General features: G+C 42.1%; 1 pseudogene; it reads left to right on the top strand.

The window, feature by feature from the left end:
* Positions 1–346: 346 nt before the first annotated feature.
* Positions 347–500, top strand: LOC147726922 (5.8S ribosomal RNA; annotated as a pseudogene).
* Positions 501–7267: the final 6767 nt, after the last annotated feature.

The following is a 7267-nucleotide window of genomic DNA, read 5'->3' as shown; positions in this document are numbered from 1 at the left end:
CACATCAGCCCTGGTAGGTAGCAGTAAACTCATGTGCAGGTGGGGCAACTCTCACTTATTGCCACAAACCTGGTGGATCAGTCCTTTGTGGCAGGGCTGGGATTTGTAGACTTGGGTTGCTATGTCTGGGAGGATCGTTTGACAAGGTAGTTGCTCACTTACCTACCTTCTGTATCAGGAGGGTAGGGTTACTGGTCAAGCCCCTGGAAAAACTCTTTAAATTGATGAGGCTGACTTCCAAAGGGGAAGCCTTATGTGGTGCTGAATTGTCTTGCTGTGAGAGTAGTGAGTAGTCGGTATTGCCTTCCTCCCGCCTCTTCTCCATCTGCCGGTGGATGAAAATTGTGACTCTTTACAGTGAATCACTTGGCTTGCATGCGAATATAGAACCCAGCTAGCTGTGAGAATTATTGTGAACTGCAGGACCCATGGATCATTGACACTTTGAATGCACCTTACAGCACTGTGTTCCTCCTGGAACTACTCCTGTTTGAGGGTCCCTTGAATGTCAGTTCCTCTGTGGCTCTCAAAGGCATGTCTGGGGCTGTCTAAGTGGGATCCGCTCCCTTCATCCTGCCCCAAGGAGAGACTCCAATTGCCTGTAGCAGATCCCCCTGGTGTGTGTTTTAATGCAGCTGGTGCACCTGGCCTTCTCCCAGCTTGGTGGTGTAGGCAGGCGACCACTCCACCACAGGCAGGAAAAAAACAGAGCATCTTGCTGTGTGCATGCATGAATATATGATTGCCCCTAAACCGCCCATGAAGAGTTGCACCAACCAAATATTTGGTTGCAGATGGCTTGAATACCAGAATTGTGTGGTTTCCAGGTGAACAGATAGATTTTACCATGTACCAACCCCTTTTGTGATTCCGTAATCTATTACAGAATTGCAAATAAGGTTTGCAAGTTGATATTTGGAAGGTGAGTATTTAGGGTGCCCTTTCGTAATACCGACTTGCAGAGGAATGTGTGAATGTTTTGCGACTGAAATGCAGTTGCAAACCATTTGTAGTTTACCACCAATTCCAGTTTGGTGGTAACCCATTTGCAAATGGGGAGGGGTCCTAAAGGGACACCTTCCCCATTATGAATGTTAGTGAAAGAAAATGTTGTCGCTGGCAATGGTCCCATGGATTGCTGCCTACTCTTGAAAAATGAAAAGAAAACATTTTGTTTTTATTTTTTAAATACATGTAGGAAAACATACATAGGTTTCAATAACTCCTGAGAAATTCCTCCAGGCCTCAACGCATTCAATTTCATAAATGTAATCTTCTATTTTTATTTAAGGAGAAAAAGGTCAGTGTAGTTGGCTGGCCATCAGGCTTCCTGGTGATTTGTGTGTAGAGGCTGATCAAAGGACACATACATTATCCATTGGTTATTTTCATAATAGGCCTTGTTGTTACCTAATTCAAATGAACTAAATGGATAAAGGTATTACGAGCACCTCTAAGGATTAGTAGCTATGATGTGAAGGTTCCTCAAGGGTCAATGCAGTTGGTGGTTTAAACTTTATTAGCTATGATTAGTTGGCCACACATTATAAATAATATTTCAACATTAACATTGAACATCAAAAAGCTATTTTGAATATCATTCATCAAGCAATTCCAGTTTTTTTAAAGTGCCTTCCTTATGTAGGTCTAGTCACACCTGCTGACCCCCAGGAAACCCTCATGAGTAATAGTGCCCTTTACAGATACTCATAACAATATCATTGTGAAATAGACAATATAATTTAACCTTTAGTTGGAAATTGTCCGCAGAAAATAGTTCATTAGGTTAAGCTCTACTTACCGAGATGTGTTTGAAAATGTTATTTAGGAGATTGCTGAGTATGGATGCACAGGCCATTTTTAATGTCACCAGAATAAGGTCTTCTGGCCCATATGTTTAAGCTCTTTGCCATACTGAATATCAAGGTTTTCAATGTTGGCTTTCAATTAAGTCTTACAAAATACTGATGTCCCAGGCATTCTTGACAGATCCTTTTAAATGATGCTACAAAATAAACCTCCTACAATTGAGTTTCGTGGTTTTCCTTCATGTGACCTCCTGCCAGAATGGGCCAACAGCCTGCCATCAGGAACCTGCAGACTGTACCAACAGGATAAGGAAAGCCTTATACACGGTTTATGCACCTGCACTTTCTTGTTAAATGACTGTAAGCTCCTCCTTCAAAACTTTCAATTTCTATGGAATCAGAACTTGCGCCAAGTGCAAATTGTTTGTTTCAGAGGAAAATGTGCTCTTGTAACTGCAAGTTTTTAAAAATTTACGAACTTTGTAGAGAGTCAATTTACTGTTAAATCTGACAAGGTTTAATCGTCCGCTAGCACAAAAGTTAATAATGGCACACAGCTGTCACAAAGTTGGCTGCTGTGTGGGGACTCCTATTATATTTAGTCTCTAGTCGGTTTTCTGTCATTTATGCTCCTAAGTAATGAAGGAACTATATGTAAATGTGTGTGACAATTGGCCACTCATTGGTGCCTTACAGTACCTTCCACTAATGTCAATGCACGGTGGCCTTAGGTCAGTGCACAGCCCTCTTTTTGTCACTGAAGAACAACCTCTTGAGATATGCACACAAGTGTTTATATGATGCCTGGTGATATGGAGAACATCGCAATATACATGGTATCCACACGTTCTATGGGACCCCTTGGGTGTCAGTCTTTCTGATAGGCAGTTGGGTTGCTCTCACACGTCTGTTGGGATATAAGTGTAGAGTTATTGGACTGGGTACAGTGAAGGATTGAACTTACTGTACCCCTTTTTCTACACTACAGAGCGGGGCCTCATACTCCCGAGCGGTCGCCGGGTGAGGTGAGGTCTTCACCCACACAAAGCTGGGTGAGTATCATCGTGAGGAAATGCCTCAGGGTGATGAAGCTAATGTGCTTGTTTAGAAATGCAGAATACAAATTATTCTTGCAAGTGTGTCTAATCGGTTTCTGTGTAAATATGTGGTTGTGTGTGTAGAGTTTAGCGTTGTCTGACCAAATGTTTTCATGTTTCTTGATAGGAAGAAAAGACTTTGATCTCCCTCCAGTGGACACATAAGTATTGAAGTTCCTGGTAGATGAATAACTAATGTATTGTGTTGTAGTACACCTTGCATAACTTTCACTTTATTGTAAGTGCAGTAGCCACTTTATGTTTAAAGGTCCAAAAGCCTCTTTATGTTTAAAGGTCCTGAAGAAAGCCGGGGTAATGGCCCCTTTGGCTGAAACATGTCGACCGCTCTGCACTGTGCCACTAGGTATTCTTACTACGTGGCGCATTTTTAACCTTTGGCACATGGACTTTTGTTAAAACCCTCCTCTGAGTCTGTGTAGTCATTTTTTATCTATCACCATCACCACAGCACTGCACTTTTTTCACACTAGGATGTTTATTATGACTACATCACTGATATCCATTCCAATACCGGCACTACATGGCCGGACGGAATGTTCAGCAATCCCCACATGACGTAAATTCCACCAAAAAGGGTGGTCTGATTGGAATTGCTTAGGTTTTTGCTTAACAATTTCTGTTAAATGTGTTATCAATGAATATATGTTGACAGCAACCTTCACCTACACATGCACTATGTGTCGCCGTGGCGACTGGTATAGCCACGCATTGTTTCCAGACCTGGTCTGCTCTTTTGTGTATTGTATTGCTGTGTGGGGACTCCTCTCAACCGTACATCTTTCCATATCAGTCTGACAATGTGCAAACAAGCTTCCTCGGCAGGGGTCTGCGAGTATTGCCCTTTCAAAGAGCATGCGGGAATTAGTACTATCAGCCACTTACAGCCCTGTGAATTGATTCTTCTGCTGTTTACTGCCACTACTCTTTTTAATTAATTGACACTCAACGAGCAGATCATTTTAAAGTCGGTCTCCTTAAATGCAGGTGGCAACAGCTGTACAGTGAATTGTGTTTTATCCCAAATGACAGTGAATTAATGTTTTCTATTTTGCTCATCGCTGACAATAAGTGTATTTAGGCGGTCGTTTAGTTAGATTTGTTTTTTGAGAATGTCCAATGGCGCGGTTTTATGCAGAGGTTCTCAAGCATGAACTTGCTTTATTGGAAGGTAAGTGTATATGGTTTTATTGAACTGAAATACAATTTTACTTACTTTTATATCAGAGTTTTCATGTTAAAAATGTGCAGTCTGCTAGAAGCTTTGAGTACCTACTTTGCGTGAATTCTCTTTTCATGGTATTCACAATAGTGCATCAGGTGGGCAGATTATGAACAATCCCAGCATGCTGTAAAGAATTTGGCTGGGGGATTCCTTTTCAATTGTTACTTTCTTATTTGAAATTGGGTGGGTTAATTTTTCTTGATGAATTTCTTTAAACAAATGAGCAGATTTACTATATATCATGGGCCTTATTTATGAAAAGTAACGCATCGCTGCGTGAAAACAGCAATGCGTCACTTTTCACTGCGCACTCCTTGCGACACCAATGATGCGTCATATTTAATGTATGACGCATCATGTCGCAAGGAGTTACAGATACGTCAGTATTTCTGATGTATTTGTAAGCGCAACAGTGACGCATTGCTGGAGTGTGTCACAAAAGTGACGCAACTCCAGCAATGCGTCCTTTCACATGGGGAAAGCCCCATGTGAACGGGCTTGCGTCAGTCTTACGCCTGCTGTGATGTAGGCGCAAGATTTTGACGCAACAGCGTCCTAAAAGTGGCGCAGTGAAATCTCATAGATTTCACTGCGTCACTATTACGAGGCTTTTTGCGGGGGAACGCCCCCTCTGCATACATTATACCTGACGCAGGTATAATGTGGCGCAGGGGTTTAAAAAGTGACTCATCTACCTAGATGCGTCACTTTTTAAATATGGCGCAACAAGGCGCATGTTTTACGCCGCCGATGCGTCACAAAAAGTGACGCATCATCAGCGCAAAACTAACGCAAGGCCTCATAAATGAGGCCCCATGTGTCCTCTTTTTCTGTTTTATATCAACATCTATCAACATCAACATCGCAATATACATGGTATCCACACGTTCTATGGGACCCCTTGGGTGTCAGTCTTTCTGATAGGCAGTTGGGTTGCTCTCACACGTCTGTTGGGATATAAGTGTAGAGTTATTGGACTGGGTACAGTGAAGGATTGAACTTACTGTACCCCTTTTTCTACACTACAGAGCGGGGCCTCATACTCCCGAGCAGTCGCCGGGTGAGGTGAGGTCTTCACCCACACAAAGCTGGGTGAGTATCATCGTGAGGAAATGCCTCAGGGTGATGAAGCTAATGTGCTTGTTTAGAAATGCAGAATACAAATTATTCTTGCAAGTGTGTCTAATCGGTTTCTGTGTAAATATGTGGTTGTGTGTGTAGAGTTTAGCGTTGTCTGACCAAATGTTTTCATGTTTCTTGATAGGAAGAAAAGACTTTGATCTCCCTCCAGTGGACACATAAGTATTGAAGTTCCTGGTAGATGAATAACTAATGTATTGTGTTGTAGTACACCTTGCATAACTTTCACTTTATTGTAAGTGCAGTAGCCACTTTATGTTTAAAGGTCCAAAAGCCTCTTTATGTTTAAAGGTCCTGAAGAAAGCCGGGGTAATGGCCCCTTTGGCTGAAACATGTCGACCGCTCTGCACTGTGCCACTAGGTATTCTTACTACGTGGCGCATTTTTAACCTTTGGCACATGGACTTTTGTTAAAACCCTCCTCTGAGTCTGTGTAGTCATTTTTTATCTATCACCATCACCACAGCACTGCACTTTTTTCACACTAGGATGTTTATTATGACTACATCACTGATATCCATTCCAATACCGGCACTACATGGCCGGACGGAATGTTCAGCAATCCCCACATGACGTAAATTCCACCAAAAAGGGTGGTCTGATTGGAATTGCTTAGGTTTTTGCTTAACAATTTCTGTTAAATGTGTTATCAATGAATATATGTTGACAGCAACCTTCACCTACACATGCACTATGTGTCGCCGTGGCGACTGGTATAGCCACGCATTGTTTCCAGACCTGGTCTGCTCTTTTGTGTATTGTATTGCTGTGTGGGGACTCCTCTCAACCGTACATCTTTCCATATCAGTCTGACAATGTGCAAACAAGCTTCCTCGGCAGGGGTCTGCGAGTATTGCCCTTTCAAAGAGCATGCGGGAATTAGTACTATCAGCCACTTACAGCCCTGTGAATTGATTCTTCTGCTGTTTACTGCCACTACTCTTTTTAATTAATTGACACTCAACGAGCAGATCATTTTAAAGTCGGTCTCCTTAAATGCAGGTGGCAACAGCTGTACAGTGAATTGTGTTTTATCCCAAGTGACAGTGAATTAATGTTTTCTATTTTGCTTATCGCTGACAATAAGTGTATTTAGGCGGTCGTTTAGTTAGATTTGTTTTTTGAGAATGTCCAATGGCGCGGTTTTATGCAGAGGTTCTCAAGCATGAACTTGCTTTATTGGAAGGTAAGTGTATATGGTTTTATTGAACTGAAATACAATTTTACTTACTTTTATATCAGAGTTTTCATGTTAAAAATGTGCAGTCTGCTAGAAGCTTTGAGTACCTACTTTGCGTGAATTCTCTTTTCATGGTATTCACAATAGTGCATCAGGTGGGCAGATTATGAACAATCCCAGCATGCTGTAAAGAATTTGGCTGGGGGATTCCTTTTCAATTGTTACTTTCTTATTTGAAATTGGGTGGGTTAATTTTTCTTGATGAATTTCTTTAAACAAATGAGCAGATTTACAATATATCATGGGCCTTATTTATGAAAAGTAACGCATCGCTGCGTGAAAACAGCAATGCGTCACTTTTCACTGCGCACTCCTTGCGACACCAATGATGCGTCATATTTAATGTATGACGCATCATGTCGCAAGGAGTTACAGATACGTCAGTATTTCTGATGTATTTGTAAGCGCAACAGTGACGCATTGCTGGAGTGTGTCACAAAAGTGACGCAACTCCAGCAATGCGTCCTTTCACATGGGGAAAGCCCCATGTGAACGGGCTTGCGTCAGTCTTACGCCTGCTGTGATGTAGGCGCAAGATTTTGACGCAACAGCGTCCTAAAAGTGGCGCAGTGAAATCTCATAGATTTCACTGCGTCACTATTACGAGGCTTTTTGCGGGGGAACGCCCCCTCTGCATACATTAGACCTGACGCAGGTATAATGTGGCGCAGGGGTTTAAAAAGTGACTCATCTACCTAGATGCGTCACTTTTTAAATATGGCACAACAAGGCGCATGTT

The sequence above is a fragment of the Lissotriton vulgaris genome, chromosome 3_1 (assembly GCF_964263255.1).
Source record: "Lissotriton vulgaris chromosome 3_1, aLisVul1.2, whole genome shotgun sequence".
NCBI classification, from domain to species: Eukaryota; Metazoa; Chordata; class Amphibia; order Caudata; family Salamandridae; genus Lissotriton; species Lissotriton vulgaris.
This window is presented reverse-complemented; position numbering and strand designations above follow the sequence as displayed.